The following is a 23,234-nucleotide window of genomic DNA, read 5'->3' as shown; positions in this document are numbered from 1 at the left end:
AGACCCAGCCATTGCACTACCAGGCATTTATCCACGGGATACAGGTGTGTGGTTTCGAAGGGACACATACACCCCCATGTTTATAGCAGCACTATCAACAATAGCCAAAGGATGGAAAGAGCCCAAATGTCCATCAAGGGATGAATGGATAAAGAAGATGTGGTGTGTGTGTGTGTGTGTGTGTACATATATACATATATGTATGTATATATGTGTGTACATATATACATATATGTATATATGTGTGTATATATATGTATATGTATATATATGTATATATGTGTGTGTATATATATATATGTACACACACACACACACACACACAATGAAGTATTACTTGGCAATCAAAAAGAATGAAATCTTGCCATTTGCAACTACGTGGATGGAACTGGAGGGTATTATGCTACGTGAAACTAGTCAGAGAAAGACAAATATCATAGGACTTCACTCATATGAGAACTTTAAGATACAGAACAGACGAACATAAGGGAAGGGAAACAAAAATAATATAAAAACAGGGAGGGGGACAAAACAGAAAAGACTCATAAATATGGAGAACAAACAGAGGGTTACTGGAAGGGGTGTGGAAGGGGGGATGGGCTAAATGGGTAAGGGGCATCAAGGAATCTACTCCTGAAATCATTGTTGCACTATATGCTTATCTGGATGTAAATTTAAAAAAATAAAATTAAAAAAAAAGAATATAGTTTGAAATTTCTAGTTCCAAAGGTCAGTCATCTCAGTAAGATTTTAGAATGGTCTGGGTCATTGCCTGAGCTATCTTTCCAAGGGCACTATGCTAATGGTTTCTACTAGGTCTTAAAAACATTTATGAAATGGGAATCTAATATGAATTAGTTTATACATAAAATGGTATTAAATGTCACATCCAAAGGGTGAAAAAGATTTACTCCTGCAGACAGATCAGAATATGTACAAGAAAAAAATTTACCTAGGAGGTACTTAGTCAAAACTGTAGCTACCCCTAAACAAACTCAAGTTCAATAGGAAGACTGCTCTGGAACTAGTGGACTACAAAGGAGATCCTGCCATAAAGGTTTATTTCGGCATTCCAGTTTTGCTCTTTGGCCAATGGAATTATTTCACAAGTTGTGGAAATAATCATAGTCTCCAACTTTTGAAGCCCAGAAGTTTCTTTTTAGGTTGTAAAAGCAAATGTAAATGAAGCTCCTAAGACTAACATGCCAAAAATTAAAAACGAGTATCTTCTATCCAGTTTAAATGCAAAATTACACTATCTAGCTCTCAGCATTTACTTTAGTCAGATGCCAGGTACTGTTTCTTTAGATTTTATCTAGTCCCTGCAAGATATACCAAGAGAAAAAGATCCGGGAGCTCTGAGACACAACCCTGAGGCTCCGCTGCGTCTTCAGCACACCTTAAAACCTGCTTGTTGCCAAAGAACCGTGATTGACAACCTGAGCACTTTGAGCTCTACTTTGTTGCTCATTATCTCCTCCAGCTGCTGTGTACTGACTAGGTTTACCCAAGCTTACAGAAAAGCAGTTTTAAAAGCGCTGACCACCACTGCCAATCCTTTGAAGGTGTCCTACTAGAAAAAGTTCACCAAAACTGCTGAATCAAAGATTACAATGTACTTTAGGAAACTCAGCCTTCTCTCTAGATATGATTGTGGTTAAGTATTATGTAGGTGTATCAGCAGGAACAATACCAGGAGTCAGTACACTCTGGAAGTTATGCCACACTGAGACAAAACTGTTTCTAGCTCCAAGGGTCTTAACAGGTTCCTACCTTTACAATGAACAGCATTTTCATCTACCTTCTCTCAAAGACCTGTGAGAACAAGATAAACATGAAAGGTAACTGAGTCCGCCCGTTACTATTGTTCAATAAAAGGTATTCTGGAGAAGATAACATTACCAGACCGTAAGTCTGAGAGACCAAAGACAGATTTTTGCAAAAGAATCTCTAGTCAACTCCCAAACGATTCCCTGTGGACTTCAGGACTGCTTAGGGGGTAGTTAGAACTGCCCTCAGTGAAGGGTCAATATAGAATCTAATCACTCTTTCCCTTCCCTGACTCCTTGAGTCTCAAAAGTGAATACAGTTAAACCTTCTCAATTCCTTACTGGAGAGAGAAGGTATCCTGACTTCAAACCCTTCAGTGGCTCTCCATTTCTTACAGGAGGATCTATTAATTGCTTTGCCATCTCTTGGCAGGAATTACAACAACGTCCTCCCAAGGTGGTTTCCCTTCATTTACTTTTGCACCCTCCACTCTCTCAACAAAATTTTATTTTTAAAAAAAATTTTTTAATGTTTATTTTTGAGAGAGAGCATGAGTGAGGGAAGGGCAGAGAGAGAGGGAGACACAGAATCTGAAGCAGGATCCAGGCTCCGAGCTGTCAGCACAGAGCCTGACATGGGTCTCGAACTCATGAGCTGTGAGATCATGACCTGAGCCGAAGTCAGACACTTAAGTGACTGAGCCACCCAGGCACCCCAACAAAATTTTATTTTTAAAAACCACGTCTAGGGGACCTGGGTGGCTCAGTCGGTTAAATGTCTGACTTCGGCTCAGGTCACGAACTCAGGGCTGGTGAGTTCAGGCCCCATGTTGGGCTCTCTGCTGTCAGCACAGAGCCCACTTTGGATCCTCTGTCCCCACCCTTCCACCCTTCCCCCACTTGCGTGCTCTCACTCTCTCTCTCAAAATAAATAAATATTAAAAAACAACAACAACATGTCTAACTCACTTGACTGACTATAATCTTCACTGGCTTCCCTTTACTTTTAGGATAAAAGCCCTGCTGGGCCTGATCCCAGCCTTCCTCTGCATGCCTCTCTCACATAGCTCCCTCCAGGTTTGGCCATGCTAGCCCTCCTACAACTTCTCAAAAGCTTTATTCCTCTTCACATCTCAGGGCACGGACATACATACGCTGTTCTTTCCACCTGGAACATTTTCAGTCACACCTTCTCCTCCTTTCTAGCCTCTTTTCAGCTATCAGTTTGAAAGTCACATGCTCCAAAAAGCCTCCTTTGTACTTTCTAAAAAGGCATCTCCTTTACAAACTCTTTCACACCACTCTGTTATTCCTTCCAAGCACATTTCACACTTGCACGATTATTTATTAAAACCCATCTCCTCCACTTGACTGTAAGCTTTACGAGAGAGATCCTGTTTTCTAAACCTTAATAGCAGCATAGTACTTGGTATATATATATATATAGCTCAGTTGAATGAGTATCAGTTGAATGAATAAATATCATTCAGTAGTCTTCATTATCAGACCCCAACTTTATTTCTCACTTCTCTGTAATTCAAATCCACCACAAACCTGGATTTTTTACTCTCCTAGAAGCACTTTCTTCTCATCTTCAGGCCTTCAAATCCTGTGGATTTCTTCACCTAGAAAGTTCTCATTTCTCTCCACTAGTTCAAATCCCACTGGCTTGCAAAGGCCCAGCCCCAGTTATCTTTCCTCCAGGACATTTCATGATAGTGTCGGGTCATATCTCCATCCGTACTTCACAATTCCAAAGCACTTAGCATTCTTTTTGATAATTTCTTGTAACTTCACAGTACTTCAATGTTTCATGTGTGTCTGACTTCTCTCCCCAACACTGGTGGGAACTCCTAAGGCTGGACTGTTTACACCCCACTCCCGCATTCTTAGAGCAGTGCTAAGTTCTGAGCTCTCGCTGAAATATTTTATTTTTCCCTAACATACCAGACTTTTCCTCTGAAAAGAGTATCAGCTTCTATTTACTCATTTTCAGGTGATTCAATTTGCCTTACGTGACTCTCTCAAGTTCCTTTGCAGGGTTTCTTGCCTACCCTTCCCCCATTCTAATAAAAAATGGTTTGAGTTCTCTGGATTCTCACTCTTTCCCCTGCCTACAAAGATCCTGCATCCTGTGCGAGAGACCCCTACCAGTAGTGAAGGGCTCGCAGACCCTTTAAACTGCCATCCCCCTACTCACAAGCGCGTACACCCAGTGAAGGCTCTCGAGCTCGCGGTGACTTCACACAACACCACCCCAGATCGTCATCTGGGCCACTCTGTCACATTTCATCCCTCTCAACCAGGGGGCGTGGATTTGCTCCCCACCCTCAATGCAAGGAGAAATGTCCCAGACCCTCAGTGTTTTGCCTTCCTGTCTCTGCTATTCCGTACCCCCTAGGGCCATTTCTTTTTCCCTGCTTCCTCTTCCTTAGAAACAGAACCTACGCCCAAGGTTTCAACGAACTGGCGCCGAGAAACCAGCCACAGCCACCCAGCCAGCTCCAACGCCACAGCTTCGGCCCCTGCGCCCGCCCCCATCCCTCCCAGACGGCGACCGCAGCGCAAAGTTCGGCCTGGCCAGGACTCCCCATCCGGGGTAACCATCGCTCACTGACCCAGGAAGATGTCAAACGACGAAGTGGCTGCACTAACAGGTACGGAGGCGGACAGCCCGGCAGACGTTAACGGCTCAGCGCTCCATCCCTCCCGGACCTAAGCTCCGGCCCCACGGCTTTCACGACCCCAGCGTCTACGGAGCAAGTCACGTGCCAGCCGGAGCAATCAGCTGACCGCGGCGCGCGCTGCTTCGCCTACGCGCGCGCCACTGCGCAGCCGCAGCTGCCGTCGCAGCAGCGACCTCCGGGGAGAGGAGGGGCGGGGCTGGGATGCGGTCCCGGGAACCTGGAAGACCCGGGAGGGCAGGCGGGCGCTGTTACGGGGTGGGTGGAGTTTGCCGCCTCTCCCAGAGTCCTGGCGCCGTCCGCTCCGCCCCCTGCGAACGTCACCACTGCCATCCCTAACGTTATTCCACTTCTTCAGGTGTCTGCGGCTCAGAGTTTGTCTCCAGCCGCCCCCCCATACGGGCTATTCCATTCGGGGTTTTCTTCAGACAGCCCCGTTTTCTAATATCCTTAATAGTTCTCTTCAAGTGGTTCACGTTTTCCTGCCAGTCCACTTCCAGTTAATTCCATAAATGTTCGTGGAGCATTTACTGTGCACTAGGCGTTCTGCTAAGTTTTGAAGAATTTACCGGAGCGAATCCCTCCTTGCCACGAGAGCACGTTCTCTAGTTCAGGAGTATGTGTGGCGTGAGATAAACATCACGACAGTCGAAACCACATTAGATAATGGGAAGCCGAGAAAGGTTTCAGGAAAAAGTATGGATGGGAGAAAGCATATCCTTAGGTAGCAAGGCGCTCTTCCAAACCCTGCATAGTTCATTGGCTTGGGAAAATGGGGGGCGGGGGGTATTATTCTAATTTAGAACATAGTTTTAGAAATGGTAGAGAACTTTGGGATTTTCTAATTTAGTCCTTTTAGACTTGCAGATGAGGAAAGTGAAGAACCAGAGGTTTACAGGGGTGCTTAACACATGAGCATAAAGGTATCTTGTTTTAGATCCTGGCTCTGCTACTGTGTGACCTTAGGCCTCTAAAGTTCAGCTTCCTTACCTGTGAAATGGTGGCAACGATACACATCTTTTAGAGGTTTTGTGAGGATTGAAGGAAGTATGCATTCAGCACAGTGACTGGCACATAGGAAACACCCAGTGAATGGTCACCAGTTTTACTGGATATTACAGGACGGAAGTTTTCTGAGCTATCCTGGGCTTTTTCTGCTCTTGTGTCCCTGTAGAAGAAATTCACCACAGAATTTCTTAGAGCCTTAGTATTATATTGGACAGAAAGTAACAACCAACCAAACTATCCCCAACCTGATGCTTTTCACCAATTCTGGAGGAAGTTCAGGCAACTCCAACAACCAGTTCTGTTACACAGCTTTGGAAACTTGTCAGGAATTCCAAAAGCTTTATCTGGTATCACAAAAATGGCCCTGAAGGCAATATTCTGTTAGCTCTGCACTGTCCAATAAAACTTTCTTCGATGATGGAAATGTTACTCTGTGCTGTTAATATGATACCTACTAGCCTTATGTGGCTGTTGAACACTTGAAATGTGGCTAGTGTGGCCAAAACTGAATTTTAAAATTTATTTCACTTTAGTTAAAATTTAAATACGCACGGGAGGTTAGTAGCAATTGGTTTGGACAGTGCAATTTTAGGGTCTGCATTTAAAACCTTTCCGGGGTTTTTGTTTGTGTGTGGCCCTGAAGCAGAATTCTCATCCCAGTTTCTTAAATTTTAAACTCAAGTGCATCCAATTCTGGCCTCCCGACACATTCCAGTGTTGTAAACACCATGTTATACTTGAGAGATCGTGTAATGTAGTGCTCGGTAAATGTTAGCTCTAATTATTACTAGGTCTGGCATATGTCAATTAAAAACCTAGCAAGTGTTTATATAAGCAGGGAATGATTGCTTTTAAGAGTAGGAGAATGTGTTTTACAAAAAGAGAGCAAGCTCACTTTTCTATACTACATGTAGGAGCATGCTTACTAAGTATGTCAGTGTGTATAACAGGCATGCCACACTTTTCCCTCCATTTACAAATATATACTCCCCACCAGGAAGTGCCTTCTAAGCTTAAAGGCACTGAAAAACTGCATAGAGGACACTTATTTTTTTTCTTACAATTTTTTCAAGGAGAAAAAGATAAATATTTTAATTAAACAAAGTGAGAAAAGTAGTTCAAACTAATAGCACAATAGGAATCAAAATCATGTCACCTGGGGCACCTGGGGGGGCTCTGTTGATTGAGCGTCCAACTCTTGATTTCAGGTCTAGTCATGGTCCCAGGGTCGTGGGATTGAGCCTTTAGTCAGGCTGTAGGCTGAGCATGGAACCTGCTTAAGATTCTCTTTAGGGGCACCTAAAGAGAATGGATGGCTCAGTCCGTTATAGTGTCTGATTTGGGCTCAGGTCATGATCTCACAGGTCGTGAGTTCAAGCCCAGTCTTAGGTGCTATACTGACAGCTCAGAACCTGGAGCTTGCTTTGGATTCTGTGTCTCCCTTTCTGGTTGCCTTTCCCCCACTCATTCTCTGTCTCTCTCTCAAAAATAAATTTAAAAACATTAAAAAAAAAAGGTTTTTTTTTCAAGATTCTCCTTTCTGCATTTCTCCCCAACTCATGCTCTCTCTCTCTCTCTCTCTCTAAAATAAAAATTTTAAAAATGTTTGTTCATTTGATAACATTAGGGTGGAAGTAATTCAAAAGACGGGAAAATATTTACACAAAATATGTCCATTATGTCATAATGTCTGTTTTCATCAAGAGCAACATCAATTAAAGATTTAATTGAAGGACTAAGCCCCCTATAAAGGTGAAGTGTTGAAAATGATTTGAGGTTTATATCTTGAATGTTGAGTTTAATATGAATAATTAATTCATACATAATTAATGATTAATGATATATATAATTAATAATTAATGAATAGAATACACTAGACCAGTGGTTCTCAATCAGAGGACATTTGGCAATGTCTGAAGATGTTTTTGCTTGTCACAACCTGTGAGGAAAGGGATATTACAGGTGTCTAGGGGTAGAACCCAGGGCTGCTGCTGAATGTCCTACAATGCATAGGACAGCCCCCGTGACAAAGAATTTTCTGATCCAAAATGTCACTAGTGCTGAGGCTGAGAACCCTAGACTAGATGCATGATATTCTCAGATTCCAAAGTTTTTATAACTTTTTTTTTTAATTTTTTTTTCAACGTTTTTTATTTATTTTTGGGACAGAGAGAGACAGAGCATGAACGGGGGAGGGGCAGAGAGAGAGGGAGACACAGAATCGGAAACAGGCTCCAGGCTCCGAGCCATCAGCCCAGAGCCCGACGCGGGGCTCGAACTCACGGACCGCGAGATCGTGACCTGGCTGAAGTCGGACGCTTAACCGACTGCGCCACCCAGGCGCCCCTAACTTTTTTTTTTTTTTTAAGTAAACTCTATGCCCAGTGTGGGGCTTGAACTCCCAACCCAGAGGTTAAGAGTCACATGCTCTACCAACAGAACCAGTCAGGCATCCCATTAGATTCCCAAATTCTTGATTACCAATATGATATATAATACTCTGAGTTTTCATCCATAAAATTGAGACGATAATATCTACCTCTATTGTTGCTGTAAGATTTAAATGGAATCAAGTAATGTTATGGTCACATTGCCATTTTGGGTTGTCAGCCAGACTCACTAGCGAAGAGATTGGTTTCCATATGCCACCCTCCTAGTGAATTCTGGACTCATCGTAGTCACAAATTTCTGCATATTATAGTCCTTGCTTGAGAAGAATAGAAACACAATTCTTTATCAATAAATGCCAACTGTTTAATGAATAATGGCGTTTTAAAACAGGGTTTCATTTATTCCTAATATAACAAATAATAGATATTAATTATTAGTAATTAGAAAGTATAGACAAGCAAAAATAAGAAAGTAAACATCACCTGTCATTCCACGACTCAGGGAAAATCAATTGGGTACATCCTTCATGAATATTTCAGTTCAGATGTATGCACATATGCAACCTTTGCCCTAGGCTCAGAGCAGCAGGTGTGGAATGTCTTTGTCTAGCCTTCCCCAGAGCAAGACCCAAGGACATCCATGTTTCTAGGGCCTCAGCTGGGCTGTCAGAAAAGGGATGTCTGACATTGTCTCCATTCCATTTCCTGCTGTTAACCAGGATCACCTGTAGTGACTTCTCATTCATAAAGGTTGTTTTTTTTTTTTTCCTGACCTCCACAATCATACATATAACAACAGCAATTACAGCTGGACTTCTAAAGCACTTAGCTTTGTGCCCAGCACTGTTCCGTGTGGTTTGAATATATTAACTCATTTAATCCTCAAAACAACCCTTTGAGACAAGTATTATTATCCCTATTTTACATATGAGGAAACTGAAGAATGATGGGATAATGTCATTTGACTAATTAGTAAGCGGCAGATCTGAGTTCTGAACCCAGGCTGTTTCCTGAGTCCATGCTCTTAGCCTCTGCTACATAAAGCTCTCTTTGCACTCTGAGACATACTCCTTTTCTACTCTGAATTCTCACGGCATTCTTAGGGCATTTAATTTCACTTGCATTATGATTTATCAGCCTAACCAAGACCACGTTTTACTCAGTCTTGAATGGGTATTGTACATGGTAAGCATCCAATAGACGATTAAATAGATTTTATAATTAAAAGAAAGGCAGGATTTTCAAACATTGAGTGACAGAGGGGAAGGGAAGAGGTTACTGAGTCATTAAACCTGTCAGTTCCTTTCTTCTGTTCCCTGCATTGTTGGTCCCTGAACTAATAGAAATTATCACCTTTGTCATTGTCTCCTTGGAAATGTTATGAAACGTTCTTGGGAGCAGCAAATATTCATAGAAGTAGGAAGATAAAATATATTTAAAATTTTTTTTTATGTTTTATTTATTTTTAAGAGAGAGAGAGAAAGAGAAAGCAAGGGAGGGACAGAGAGAGAGGGGGAGACACAGAATCCAAAGACAGGCTCCAGGCTCTGAGCTAGCTGTCCACAGGGCTCGAACCCATGAACTGCAAAATCATGACCTAAGCTGAAGTCGGACGCTTAACCGACTGAGCCACTCGGGCACCCCTAAAATATATTTTTTAAAAAGCAGTTCTGTCCTTGGGCACCGACTCTTGATTTTGGCTCAGGTCATGATCTCGTGGTTTGTGAGATCGAGGCCTGCATCAGTTCTGCACTGACAGCATGGAGCCTGCTTGGGATTCTCTCTCTCTCTCTCTCTCTCTCTCTCTCTCTCTGCCCCCCGCAAAAATAAATAAATAAACTTAAAAAAAAAGCAATTCGGTCCTTTCATCTGTATTTCAAGATTTTGTTCCCTTTATCATTACTTTCTAATTTGCTCATTCCAGCTTTAAATAACACAGTGGGCAAGATTTTGAACAAGTACTGCTCTGTACTGGGAAGTGGCTGGCTTCAGACCAAACCAATTTAATTTTCCTCTTATTTACACTAATAGCCTAGAAGTAATAGCACAGGAAGTTAGCATCCAGTAGTTATAATGAACCAATCAGGTTTTTTTTTAAAGGAAAAAACATGCCAAAAAAACCCTGATAATAATCATAAACATGTTGTCTTTAGTCCCTCATTTATTGTTACATCTAATTCCTCAATTTACAAACATAACGTCTTTCCAAACAGTTAATAATACAATGGGTTTACTGAAGGGAAAGTGTGTTAAAACAAATTAGCAGACATAATGAACACTGGTTTCAAGTGCCTTTTCAATACTTTTATCTCAGCCCTCACTATTTTATTAAATGTATTTATGTGACCCCTGTAGGGAAAGAATTCTTCATGGGTCTCTCACATCTCTGCACGTCTTGGTAGTAGAAGCACCAACTTCCCCAGACTACCTTTTCCAGGGTGTTTGTATAGCACACAGCGTCTCCTTCTGAAGTGCTGGACGGCCACACATACTGTACCGTATGAAAGATCTGGGTTCCCTAAGCTCAGGGTTACACGCCTGTAATGAAATCGACTATGTGTCCCCGCATCCATCTATGTCCCCGCCGTGGGCATCGGGGTGGAGGAACGGATAGAAATACACTGAAGCCCCCACCACGTACTGTACTGTGAGTCTAAGACCTCTGTTTCTGACCCAGGGGTCTTATGTCTGCGACTAGCATCCATGAAGCTCTGACAGGCCAGTCTAACTTGTAGTGTTCAATCTCAGACCTTTCCCAGCTCTCGATAGTGTTTGTGACAGGGACTACGGACTACATCGCAGACACAGCTTTCTGGAAGAGGAAGGATGAGGATCTCATGGGCTGATTGATGGATTTTGCAAGAAGTCCCTGAAAACAGATAATAAGCCAAGCTGTATGGTCCCTGGGAATCAGTTGTAGGCTACATCGAATGTCTGCTGAGCAATAAATGGTTCTCTGCTTTATAGCCTGTTGCCAAGGAGGAACTGGGGAGGCGGTTGCAAGTCATGCGGTCTCAAAGACTAGCTGGGGCCAGGGTTGCTGGGCTGCTAACTCTCCTCCAGGCGGAGGCACTTCCTCACCATTCTGGCAATCAGCCTCAGCTCTTCCCTTTATAATGACTGGTACTGATACGTGTCCTGGGTGAGCAGAAGCCCCTGCCCCCACCCCAGTCAAAGAACAGTTACAGAGATCATAAGGATAACGAAAACTTGGCTGAACACACTATTCATCAAGTCTCCCTAGAGTGGCCTGTTGGGGGCCAGAGTGGGGACATAATAAATCACGGTAAGTTTTTAAAAATTCCTTATCCTTCTTGCAAGTTTCTTCCAGATGAAAGGTCCAAGTGAGCACAGAGAATGACTGGGGAAAGGTGAAGGGGGAGCCGCTGGAATGGGACACTTGGATTTTGTGTTGGAGGAGGGAGAATAACCCAGCCCCTGGGCAAGTAACACCCTAGACCTTAGCAGGTATGGAGAAGGAAGGACCTTGAGGATCTTTGTCATTTAGATCATCCCCAGAGCCTTCCTCAGAAAGGAGAACATCCTATCGTGATTCTCCTAAACTTTCCTAGCACTTTCCATTTCATTCACTGCTTTTCCCAGCCTGTTGGCTCTGAGAACAACTGGAGGTTTGATCCTCTTCCCCTTAACCTTACCGCCATGTTTATCTGAAAGAGCGAGGAATGGTCCCAGCTCCTGCATGTCCTACACAAAGCACCTGTCAACACTCCTGGCTGTCTTCCCGAGCCCCACTCGTATAGTCATTGCACAGTCATTCCAAGGGGTGGATGAATGCCACCTGCCTGGTGACACGGACAAACGGACAATTTTAGTCTGACTGCCCCCAGGCAGCTCCTCAAACAAGACTAGGCTCAAGTATTCCAAGTGACATGAGAACTCTAGGACTTAACAGCTGGTGGGTGACCACATTAGTGGAACTGTCGACCTGTGCCCATTGAATGACGTAGGTTTAACTTGGGGGGCTCCGACAATTGTAAACAACACTTTCTTTCCAGGGCTCCTAGGTACACCCCCAGGAGTGTATTGCTTGCCTAGAATCTAGGCATTATCTTGACTTATGATTAATATCATCACATCACTTTACTTGTGGAGGACGGAAAGTGTATTTAACACAAATTAACATCTCGCAAAATACTCTTGGCATAACTGATTCTCTGGGGACCACGAGAGTTTTGTGAACATCAGGAGTGAGCTGGGAAAGGGAAGGGGCATTGTAAAGCATGATCTTAGACAGACTGGGTATTGGGCAGGGACTCAATGCACCCGTTAAGGGTGGCCCTGGTTCTGTCACTTGCTACCGTAACTGAATCTCAGTTTTCTCATCCATAACCCTTGCAATAGGCTTATTAGGAGGATTAAATGAGATCATGCACTTATGCAAGCACCTGGTGCCCATTGAGTCCCCACAAAATGCTAGCTATAATGATCATTATCATTTATGAATAAAACTGGAACACAAGAAAGGGAATTGAGTCTCAAAAAGGCAGCCAAGTTCCTAGAATAGTAGCTGGTGTGTTAGGCACAGGGTGATGATCATGAATCTCAGCATGGTGAGCTAGAGGGCCTCATATCTCGGCTCAGAAACTGGAACAGAGTCCTGAGCCTCCAGGAAAAAATTAAATAAATTAAATAAATTTAAAAACTGCTGCAGAAACTGAACACAAGCAGTATCTAAAGAACCTTGTGAATGATCATAACCTATTTTCTGTTAACACACATGAACACACACAGACACGTACACTCGTAAAGCTTTTTAGCCTTCACTTTTAATTGTTTTTTTTTTTAATATTTATTTATTTTTGAGAGAGAGGACAGAATGTGAGCAGGGGAGGGAAGACAGAGAGAGAGAGACATAGAACCCAAAGCAGGCTCCGGGTTCTGAGGTGTCACCACAGAGCCCGATGCAGGGCTCTAACCCACGAACCGTGAGATCATGACCTGAGCCAAAGTTGGATGCTTAACCGACTGAACCATCCAGGCACCCCATAGCCTTCACTTTTTTTTTTTAATTTTTTTTAACATTTATTCATTATTGAGACAGAGAGAGAGAGAGCATGAATGGGGGAAGGTCAGAGAGAGAGGGAGACACAGAATCTGAAACAGGCTCTAGGCTCTGAGCTGTCAGCACAGAGCCTGACGCGGGGCTTGAACTCCCAGACCACGAGATCAGGACCTGAGCTGAAGTCGGACGCCCAACCGACTGAGCCACCCAGGCGCCCCATAGCCTTCACTTTTTAAAAAATGTTTTTTAATTATTTATTTTTGAGAGAGAGAGAGAGAGAGCACAGGTGGGGAAGGGGCAGAGAGAGAGGGGGACAGAGGTTCTGAAGTAGGCTCTGCACTGACAGCAGTGAGCCCATGTGGGGCTCCCCTGAGCCAAAGTCAGACACTCAACTGACTGAGCCACCCAGGGGCCCCTAGCCTTCACTTTTAGAGGTTAAATTCACATTAAGCATCCAGATTGCACTAAAACAATCCTTGACATTAATAACACCCTAACCATATCAATTTACTTACAGAGCATCCAGATGTAGCTACTATTGTATGAATGAAAGCAGATGAGATGATCTATCTTTTAGGTTTTAAAAAACAATCCTATAAAATTAAATCCAGTTTATGTGACACTACCAAATCCACCATGGCTTATAATTTTTCCCCCCCTGGCTGCCCTATTTACTAACTGTATGATCCTGGAAAAATATCAAATTCCTAACCTGCTAAATGATATGCATCTTAGCACCTAATAAGTTTTGAAGTTTGAGATAATGGAAGTCACAGTGCTTTGAAATCATGCTTGCTATATAATTATAGTTATGATTATTACATACATTCTCCAACCAGGCTTTACAAATATCCAATCCAAATGGTATATCAATACCAGTGCATTCACTGAGAAAATAAAATACACACACACACACATACACACACACACACACCCCAGCAAAGGGAGTGAGTACAATGCAGAAATAAAAGGGTGAATTAGGAAAGGGAAGTAAAAACTAACCAGATATAAATGAAAATGACATTGGCAACATGAAAGCAAGCACGCGTGTACCTGCTGGTTGGAATTTAGACCCTATTTCTTCAGACAGTTAAATAAGAGCTGTGGCAAATTAAGGTTTTCTTCCCGTCTAAATGTAAATTTTGCAATTCAGAGGGAAAGAATAGTCTCACCCTACACCTACAAGTTTCTGAGTACAATAAATTATAAAGAAATTGGGGCAGGGGGTACTGGTGCTGGGGAAGAATAAGAATGAGCAAATGTTTTCAATCCATTATAAAACAGCAGCCTGATCATTGTATGTGATTGTATTCTCAAATAAAACAAATACCTTCGAATTTGGAATTTGGAAACACTGTTTGATTCACCTTTTCCTCAGCAGTCGATCAGCTTAATTAAGCCCAGAAGGGAAAAGTTGCACAGTAAGTTCCCTTTGTACTTACGGTTCTTTGATAAGAACTCTAAAACACTATTTTGTGGATCCTAGCAACCATTTTACAAATATCAGAAGGTAAATCACCAGTTCTTTAATTTGATGATTCATTAGATGGCTTTAAACAAAATTTTACCTACCTACTCCAACCACACCCTTACAGCCACCCTCCCTAACTCTCATGGAGCTTGTACTAGAACCCCCTAGGCTTCTTGTTTAAAAATGCAGGTAACTGGGGCCGTGAAAAAACCTGAATTTGAATTCTAGGGGTTGTGACTTGGGTATCTGTATTCTAATAGAACTTCACTATACTTGATAAATCTTTGCACTAGAACTGATTCAATACATCTGAATCTCTGTGCATGGTTGTGTTATTCATTTAGCATTTAGGGTGTACTGGTACGTATTCATTCATCCAGCAAATTCATACGCGCCTACTGTGTATCCAAACTGTGCTAAAAACTCTGCTGTCATTTTTTGGAGTGTCTACCACCAACCAGATTACAAGGCCCTTTCAGATAGGGATCCTAAGCAAACATTTCTTCATAATCCTAAAGACTGATAATATAGCCTCCATTTAAGAGTTGCCCCCTCAGGGTCCATTCCCCCTCCTTCCTTTCTAACAGAATTTCAATTTTGTCCAGGGACTCATCTGCATAGCCAAGTATTTCAGAGGAAATTGTCAGGAATGAGTCTGATTCCTCTAAAGGTAATGCCATTACCCTTACGAGAACTGTGTCAGGCATTTGCATGTGACCTAATTCTGGCCAATGAGGCATGAGGGGAAGTCGGCTGGGAGGCTTTGGCAAAGTTTCCTGCCTCCTCCAAGAAAGCTACAGGAAGAGGTGGTCTCTCTTTTTCCTCCAAATAGCGATACTTCTGCTGTGTTATCTGAAACTGCGGCAGCCATCTTGTTACTTCTCTGAGGAAGAAGCTTCCACTGGGGACAGCAGAGAGGAGAAATGGGAAATACTTCGTTCCTTAATTAATTAATTAAAAAAAATTTTTTTTGAGCCTCTAATCAACCAATGGTGACATCTACTCTACCTTAGGGCTTCCGATTCACTGAGAGAAAGAGAGAGACACAGAGGGCAAGCAGGGGAGGGGCAGAGAGAGAGAGAGAGGGAGACACAGAATCTGAAGCAGGCTCCAGTCTCTGAACTGTCAGCACAGAGCCCGACGCGGGGCTCGAACTCACAAACCATGAGATCATGACCTGAGCCGAAGTCGGACATTTAACAGACTGAGCCACCCAGGCGCCCCGAGTCTGCATTTCTGTATTTGCAGCCAAAGCACACTGATGGTTCTAGATGATGTTGACAATGACTGCAAAAATAAAATGATAGGCTTTCCATATTCACAGATGGCACTACTGACCACAAGTGAGGTTTATTTGTGGGGCTGTAAATAAAAACATCAATGCAAGACCTAGAATCTGTACAGAGCTACCCTCTTTCTCCTAAGCCCCTATAACCTTTTCATGTGCCTTTCAGACAAAGGAAGGTCAGGAGAAGGTGGGTGGCTCCCAAAAATGTCTAGTGGCCACCATTGCCCTCTTGCTTTTTGGCCACCTCCCCCACCCCCTGGCTTGAATCCTCCTCCTCCCTTGGCTTATCTGACACTTGCTTACTGTGTCGCTTTTCTTCCTTACATGTCAACACTGTTCTCCCTCTCCTTCAATGGCTCCCTTCCTCCTCTACCCACAAAAGATGAGTCTTTCCAAAGAATGGACTCCTCCCTTCTCCATTTCTCCCACTCTACTAGAGTTTCCGACTGCTTAGCAGGCAGTTTTACCTAGATATTATCCTCTAATCAAAATCAGTGTGTTCAAAGTCAGACCTACCCGTTTCTATCTGAACACCATCTCCTCTATCTGGAAACGATACCATAATTTTTTCAAGATTAAGACCTTGATTGTGATCTTTGATTTCTCCACCTTCCCCATCATTTTCTCCTGGCTCCAAGTCCTAACAAGCCCTCTTGCATAATTTCTCCCTCACACATCCTTTCCTTCCGTTCTTACGGCCACTATCCTGGTTCAGGCTCCGACTTTATCACCTTAGACCTGGAATACCACAGTAACTCTCTAATGCATTCCTCTCTGTTCTTGCCTCCTGCCCTGTGCCCAGCCCTTCTTGCATAGTCCAGAACATCTGCCCCGTCAGAAACCTTCAGTGAGTTTCCACTGCCTTTAAATTTATGTCCAAACTCTCTGGCCAAGCAAGGCTCCAAAATGAGACCCGCAGTTATCTTTCCAGGCACGGCTCCAAACATGCCTCTCTACAAACTCAACACAAACAAGCAAATTTACTCATTTTTCATGTATTCCTTACAGTTTCCTTCCTTCAGCCTTGGGTTTATACTGGACTACCCTCTGCCTCCTCCCTGTCTCCAGCCACCAACACTGAACCTGTTTTCCAAGGCTCAAGTAAGAGTCTGAAAGTGTCCTGATTGCCTCATATGGAAGTTATTCATAAAAGTAATAATGACGATTTAAAACAATAAGTACTATTCAATGAGTGCTTACTCTATGCCAGCCACTTGTAAAATGTGGATGATAAAACCCACCTAATGGAGTTATTATGAAGAGTCAATGAGCCGGTGTACAAACAAGGCTGAGACCAGATCCTGGTATATGTGGAAGGTGCCCAACACACATTGACTGAATTGTCACTAATTATGCCATTGAAATGTCACAATGAGGTTTTGCTGCAGTCCAAATGCCATGTGTTGGCTACTCAAAAGAGAATGAATGTGGAGGAAGTGGTTAAGATTACCAGGGGGGTTGGGAAAGGAGAGACCCAGTTCCAGTCCCTCACGGCACCCCCAGCACAACTTTCCGAGTCGCAGGCAAATAATTCTGTCTTTGTTTCAAATCACATATATTGTCTGGTGATATGCTTGTTCTTCACATTTCTATTGTGTGTGTGTGTGTGTGTGTGTGTGTGTGTGTTTCATAGCCCTTCACTTCCTTGTTCTGGGAAGCGAAATGCAGAACTCCGAGAGCATTGGGAAACAAGTTCTTTCCAATGTGATTAGAGGTATAAAATCATGTGGGAGACTAAAGAGAAAGCTCTTTTCTGGTGAGCAAAAGCTCCTCATAAATTTTTATCCCCTTAAAAATAAACAACAAAGTTTCCCCCTCGTGCTATATTTATTCTTGCTGTTTCTCAAACCAAAACACAACTTCAGAGACCGTTACTACACAGGAATGTTAAATACGTGGTTTGCATGCTAAGTCTGTGACAATCCTTACTCACATTCCGATGCTAGGAAATTAGCAATTTAAATCTCTCTTTGAAACATACTGTGGATTTACTCCTCAGAATTTCTCCCCCCCCCCCCAAATCCCAAACTACATTCAGTTACACTAAGGTTAGAACGTTATGATTTGCATAATAAGTATTTGTTAATAAGTAAATATCCCAGTCCTCTAAAACTGAGATGGGAAGTGTAGTTAGAGTTCGGACCTACTTAAAAAGATTCATTTAGACCAAGGAAAGCCCCGATCTGGTGCTTTGAAAAATATGGGGCCATACGTTCATGAATGACACAGGATTTAAAATTCCTGGAGGGAGAAGGTCCACCTGCTTCAGTAGGGGGCTGGATTATGACACACAGGGATGCAATCTCCATTTCTCGGGAATTCAGGTACAAATTAGCATGTCAAGGATAGCCGAGTTACTCCCTGGAAAGCTACAGCATATTCTTCCATCCCAACATTCTTCTATAGTCAAGACTCCCTGCTTGGGTTTTAGCGCCACACCGCCTGGGGTGCTTCTTAAAAATACAGATTCTCACGCTCAACCCAAGGCCTGAAAATCTGTATTTTTAACAAACACCCATGTCTCAGCTGACTCATCCTTCAATCCACATCACCTTGCAGAGAAGGTTGTTTTATCTTCGTTTGTTTGTTGTGTGGCAACAGATCCTCTGGCTTTCTCTTTTTTGAAGCGTGTCCTTCCGGGGTGCTGAAGATTCCCCAGGTATGGTGCCAACACCCAGCTCTGTCCTCTGAAGCAGGTCTTCCTTTTCTTTTTGCCTCCTCAGTATTCACCTTTTCTGCAGCACCCTTTCTTTCCTGGGGGGGACGAAGCTCTTCTGATGTGTGTTAAAGGACACCAGTGACAATTACTCACATGAGCTTTTATATGTGACTTTCAATGCCTTCATTATGATTATTCTGTTCTTCCATGGGCCTCTTGTCAGAAAGTGGTTTGAAATGCATAAAATGAAATACAAAGGAAACCAACTGTATTGAAATACTGCTCTCAAAATATGTTTTGAAATGTGAAATAGTAACGTGTTCTTCTTTATTGATATATCAGAAAACAAGACCTAGAGGCATATCTAATAGTTTTCTTAATTTGAAAATATCGTGAGCATCAATGGTATCTCGAAATATTCATAGCGACGGTAACGTCATACAAAAATACCTATGATTTCTATTGGTGACGAAGTCTTTTGTGGTGCTAAGGTGTGTTGACTACATTCATAATTAAAATTTCAGTTAGGTGAGAATGCAGATATAATTTAATATAATTTTTTTCTTCATCCAAGTTCACGGACCCCCTGAATTCAAGGTCCTTGGGCCTTGGATCCTGATTAAGAAATCTTGCCTTCATCAAATGATTTGATTAATTGTGGAAATTTAGCCACTGTGGCTGGCCAGTGCAGGCTTTTCCTACACAAATAGAGCGTGTTTGAGTTTTTTTAGCCACGAGTCTCTGAAAGTCACCCACCATATTGCCTGGCAGTTAGTGAGGGATTACAAATGTTTTGCAAGGCTTCTCTTCCTTGGGTGTTTATTTGTTTTATGTCCCCTGGAGACTTCACCTGTTCTGGTAATGCCCCCAGGCCTTCCCATCCCCCTCCCATCCCTCTGTGGAATCTTCATTGGCTCCCAGGCCCTTACTGGGCCAGGCCCCCTTTCCCCTCCCCCATCCAGCTTGCTGCTCCAGCCTGGGTCCGTTCCCTTCCCTCCCCTTGGGCTTCTACTTTCCACTGTGTCCCCTAAAAAGCTCCTGTCCCCTCTGGGAGTTACCCAGTTGTGTTTTCCAGTTTGCCAACAAATGCTTACAAAATCCTTCAGAGGTCTCGTCCCGTGAGAGATACTGAAAAATACCATTTCTCTTGCCCTACTGATCAGTCAGCTTTGGACAACACTTTTTTCACCCTGTAGTCACAGGCATTAGTGATAGACACGTCAGCAAGTTATTTGGCTGAAGCCTCGGTGCTCACCAAAGCACTGACCTGGCCTGCTTCTCTCTAATTGAGTGCCAAGCCCCCAACCCACACCCACATTAAAATAAGCAGTTGATATCCGAGAAAGAGAGAGAGAGAGAGAATTTTCCATGTTTACACAGAAGGAAATTTAGACAAAAGTTTCAGAGTCAGTGGTTTTTCACTTCTATTCCCTGGACACAGATTTTGAGACAAGGAATATTCATAGGAAAATGATGTATTAGGGAGTGTTCCCAGGAAAAATCATCAGGGGAATAAGGACGTGGGGCAGGGAAGAAAAGAGGACCAAGTAAGGCTGTGATACCAAGCCGAGGTGACCTGGGGAGGAGTAGCTCACACCTCAAGAGTTGTCCCACCCAAGGACAGGGATGGGAACATTCGTATCCCCATTTCTGCCTGTGGTCCATTACGGACTACAGGTTGTGGAGAGGGATAATCGCCAGGGAGACCCGGCTTTCTGCAGCACAGGTAAAGCAGGCTACGGCGGAGATGGGGTGGCTGGTGGCAGAAAGCACACCCAGTGTCAGGGCACACTGACAGCATCTACTGAGGGGACCTCAAGAAAGGAGCAGCCTTATAAAAGGACCGGGGTGGCTCGGTCAGTTAAGAGTCTGATTTCCATCCACGGCATGATCTCAGGGTTCGTGAGATCAAGCCCCATGTCGGGTTCTGTGTTGACAGCACAGAGCCTGCTTGGGATTCTCTCTGCCCACCCCACCCCCGCTCTGCCTTTCCCCTGCTCTCTCTCTCTCTCTCTCTCAAAATAAATAAACTTAAAAAAAAGGTGGGGGGGAACAACAACATATAACTCTGACTTTGTTGTGTTCTATCTGTATGGATAACATTCCCTGCTGGAGAACAAGCACCAGGAAGAGAGCAGCAGCAAGCACTGTTCTTCGAGTCAGGAGGCCTGGGTTTCAGTCGGGGTTTGGGCCGCAGCGTGACCCTGGGGGAGTCGGTCAGTCCCGCTGGCCCTCAGCTTCCCCTCCGGACCCCGTGCAACGTCAGAGGCAACAATGGAGATGCCAAGTAAACACTTGTGGGTCGACTAAAATGGTAGTATTTCAGCACCGTAGGAATTTAGGTCGTGGCTAACCTCCAAGCTCCCTCCCTGCTGGGTCTTTAGCACGAGGCCGCCTCCCGGTTTCCATGTTTCTGTTATTCTTCTAGGGGGAGTTTGCTTTCGTATATGTGATTCAGCTCTTCAGAGGGAACCCGTGACAGTCATGTGAGATGTGTTTAATTTTGTACGGTTTAATTGTACATTAGCCACAGGGTCTGCTAGATGACTCTGCTTTTCCGAGGAAAACTTTTTCAAGATTTTTTTTTTCTAGGAGACCGAAAAGAGGGAAACATCAATGACTATTTCCTTTGTAAATATCCATGTCGGAATAGAGAAATCACATAGAGTGGCTTTTTGTCCAAAACAGGTGAAGAAATGACTCTTTTTTTTTTTTTTTTTTTTTTTTTTCATTCTCAGGATGAGATTTACACTGTCAGACTTGTAGTCCAGTTTTGTGGTATTCTACAGTCCGGTCACAATTAGAATGAACGTTGTCAATGCCGTTATATGAGGCAGAATCGGAGTGAGGAAGGCAACTCCCGTGATCTGGTAGACACAGAGGGGTGCCGCCCAGATCCCCCTTCAAGGAGGAATGTGCTGTCTGGCTGGGGGCGGGGAGTGCAGTCAGCAAACAGCCTGGCCGTCAGCTCCTTCTTGGTGGGTCTCAGCTGCCTAAACGGCTTCGTGCAAGGTCATGCCCTTCCCAGGAAAGCCTGAGTCCAGTGGCTGAGGAAAGTGGGGGGGTATTAAAGCCTAACTGTTTTGACCTAACTGGGGAAAGCATGACAATAAATGCTTGCTCCAGATTGTCCTGTTGGGTTGCTGAAGCCTTTGTTGGGTGGATGTAACAGTTAACTTCTTCGCCAAAGCAGTCCTGCTTCCTCTCACATCCTTTTACGGGTGTTCATCTCTGACAACCATCTTGCACCCCAGACTTCCAGAGACTCTAACCTGCGGCCATCGGTGCTGGGCGTGGTCCCAGAAAGCAGGCGACAAAGTGAGGGTTTGAAAGTGGATCACACACCACCAGGCTGGCCGTGAGGCCCCCATCGCTGGTGGTAAGTAGAGTACAGATGCTGCTAGCACCGGCGGCCATTCAATTGTTATATCTCCCAGGGCGGGGGGCTGGGAGGTGGGGGGTGATTTGGGCACGAGTACCAGGAGAAGCCAATGCACTAGTGGGTGCGATGTATCAGGTATTTGAAACTTGGAAGGAAAAGGTAGATATAAGGATAATTGGATCGGGTGGCTCTGGCTAAGTCCCACTGATGGCTACAGAAACTTAAGGAGCAGCTGAGGGTGAAAACCATGTATGAAATCCAGGCGTGAACGCCAGAAGGCTCTCACTGGATATTCACAGATGCACCTTCAGACCTACAATGGTAGGATAAGAAAAAATTTTGGACTCTTCCAGCTAAGAGACTGGACTTCATAAAAAATTAAAGCAGGCCCATGTCAAGAGAGGGGACTAGGTTAGAAAAACCTTTAGTCCTAACAGATGGAATGGAGACATCTTGGTGGATGTCCCCAAAGATTTTGACATCTCACCATCTGAACTTCCTAGGCCGTTGGCCACCCGAGAACTGGCATGATGGGCACATGAATGGAGAGGCCACCGTGACAGAGATGGAGGCTGAGAATATCTCCAAGGGCACATAAAGGCAGTTCTTGCCTTGCACAGTAGTGCGGGATGGTAAAAATGACCATGCACCCTGAAACTGTGCAGTGTTAATAATCACTGGGGAAGGGGCGCCCCGGGGGGCTCAGTCGGTTAAGCCCCTGACTTCAGCTCAGGTCATGATCTCATGGTTTGTGAGTTTGAGCCCTGCATGGGGCTCTCTGCTGTCAGCACAGAGCCCACTTCAGATCCCGTGTCTCCCTCTCTCTGCCCCTCCCCAACCGTGCGTGTGCGTGCACACGCGCACATGTGCTCTCTCTCTCTTCTGTCAAAAATAAACATTTTTAAAAAATCAGTGGGGGAAAAATGATGATCATGCTGCGACTTTAAAAACGTTTTGTCAAAATATTAAAAACCGTTTTACTGTTGGTTATACATGTATAGGGAAACAAAAAAAAATAGTGCGACTAATATTTTGTTAGTCAACTATGACTGAAAACATGAGAAAGTCTGGAAATTAGTGGTTTATTCCTGTATAAGTAAACTTAGCAACAAGAGTTCGGACAATGTTTACCATCTTGTATACTTTTCTATATGGAGAGAGCATCTCTTTTATGCCTCTGTGGAGAACTGTTGTATTCCTTTCTAAGTCTGGATCAGTTTCCGACATTTGATGCTTTGCGCTTTCCACGAAATTGAACGGGAATGTCATGAGAATTTTCAAAGAGCCGCATGCGCGTGAAGTTTCTGCCAGGTCCGCTTCCTCTGGGACACCTCCGCTCTCTTGCTGCCACCTCGTTCTCAGTTCCGTCGCTACCTTTGGCCTTCACTAAGTTCCTCTGCTGTGCATCTAGAGGCTCCCAAAAGGCAGCTGGGGGTGTGTTCCCAGAGTCAGCTGTTTCTTCTATAATTCGTTTGACTCGAATTTCACTTCCAGCCTTATCACTGTGGGGATTCATTGCCGCGCTTTCATCTCTTTGGCCAATTCCCTTTTTCGAGTATC

At 43.8% G+C, this 23,234-nt stretch overlaps 1 protein-coding gene across 18 annotated transcripts in view; it reads right to left on the bottom strand.

Moving 5' to 3' along the window:
- Positions 1-23,234, bottom strand: part of ATP6V1C1 (ATPase H+ transporting V1 subunit C1) — a 151,411-nt gene that overhangs the window by 94,095 nt on the left and 34,082 nt on the right. For 12 of the 18 annotated variants that reach the window (XR_006212880.1, XR_006212886.1, XR_006212885.1 and 9 more), the window contains exon 1: positions 4,388-4,561. The exons of 1 other annotated variant lie outside the window; for it this stretch is intronic. The gene's annotated coding sequence lies outside the window, so the exon portion shown is untranslated. Of the gene's footprint in view, positions 1-1,773; positions 1,816-4,387; positions 4,568-5,443; positions 5,622-8,081; positions 8,169-16,874; positions 16,906-23,234 lie in introns of those variants that run through there. 5 more of the 18 variants (XR_006212889.1, XR_006212890.1, XM_042972987.1 and 2 more) reach the window with 4 other exon arrangements.

The sequence above is a fragment of the Panthera tigris genome, chromosome F2 (assembly GCF_018350195.1).
Source record: "Panthera tigris isolate Pti1 chromosome F2, P.tigris_Pti1_mat1.1, whole genome shotgun sequence".
NCBI lineage: Eukaryota > Metazoa > Chordata > Mammalia > Carnivora > Felidae > Panthera > Panthera tigris.
This window is presented reverse-complemented; position numbering and strand designations above follow the sequence as displayed.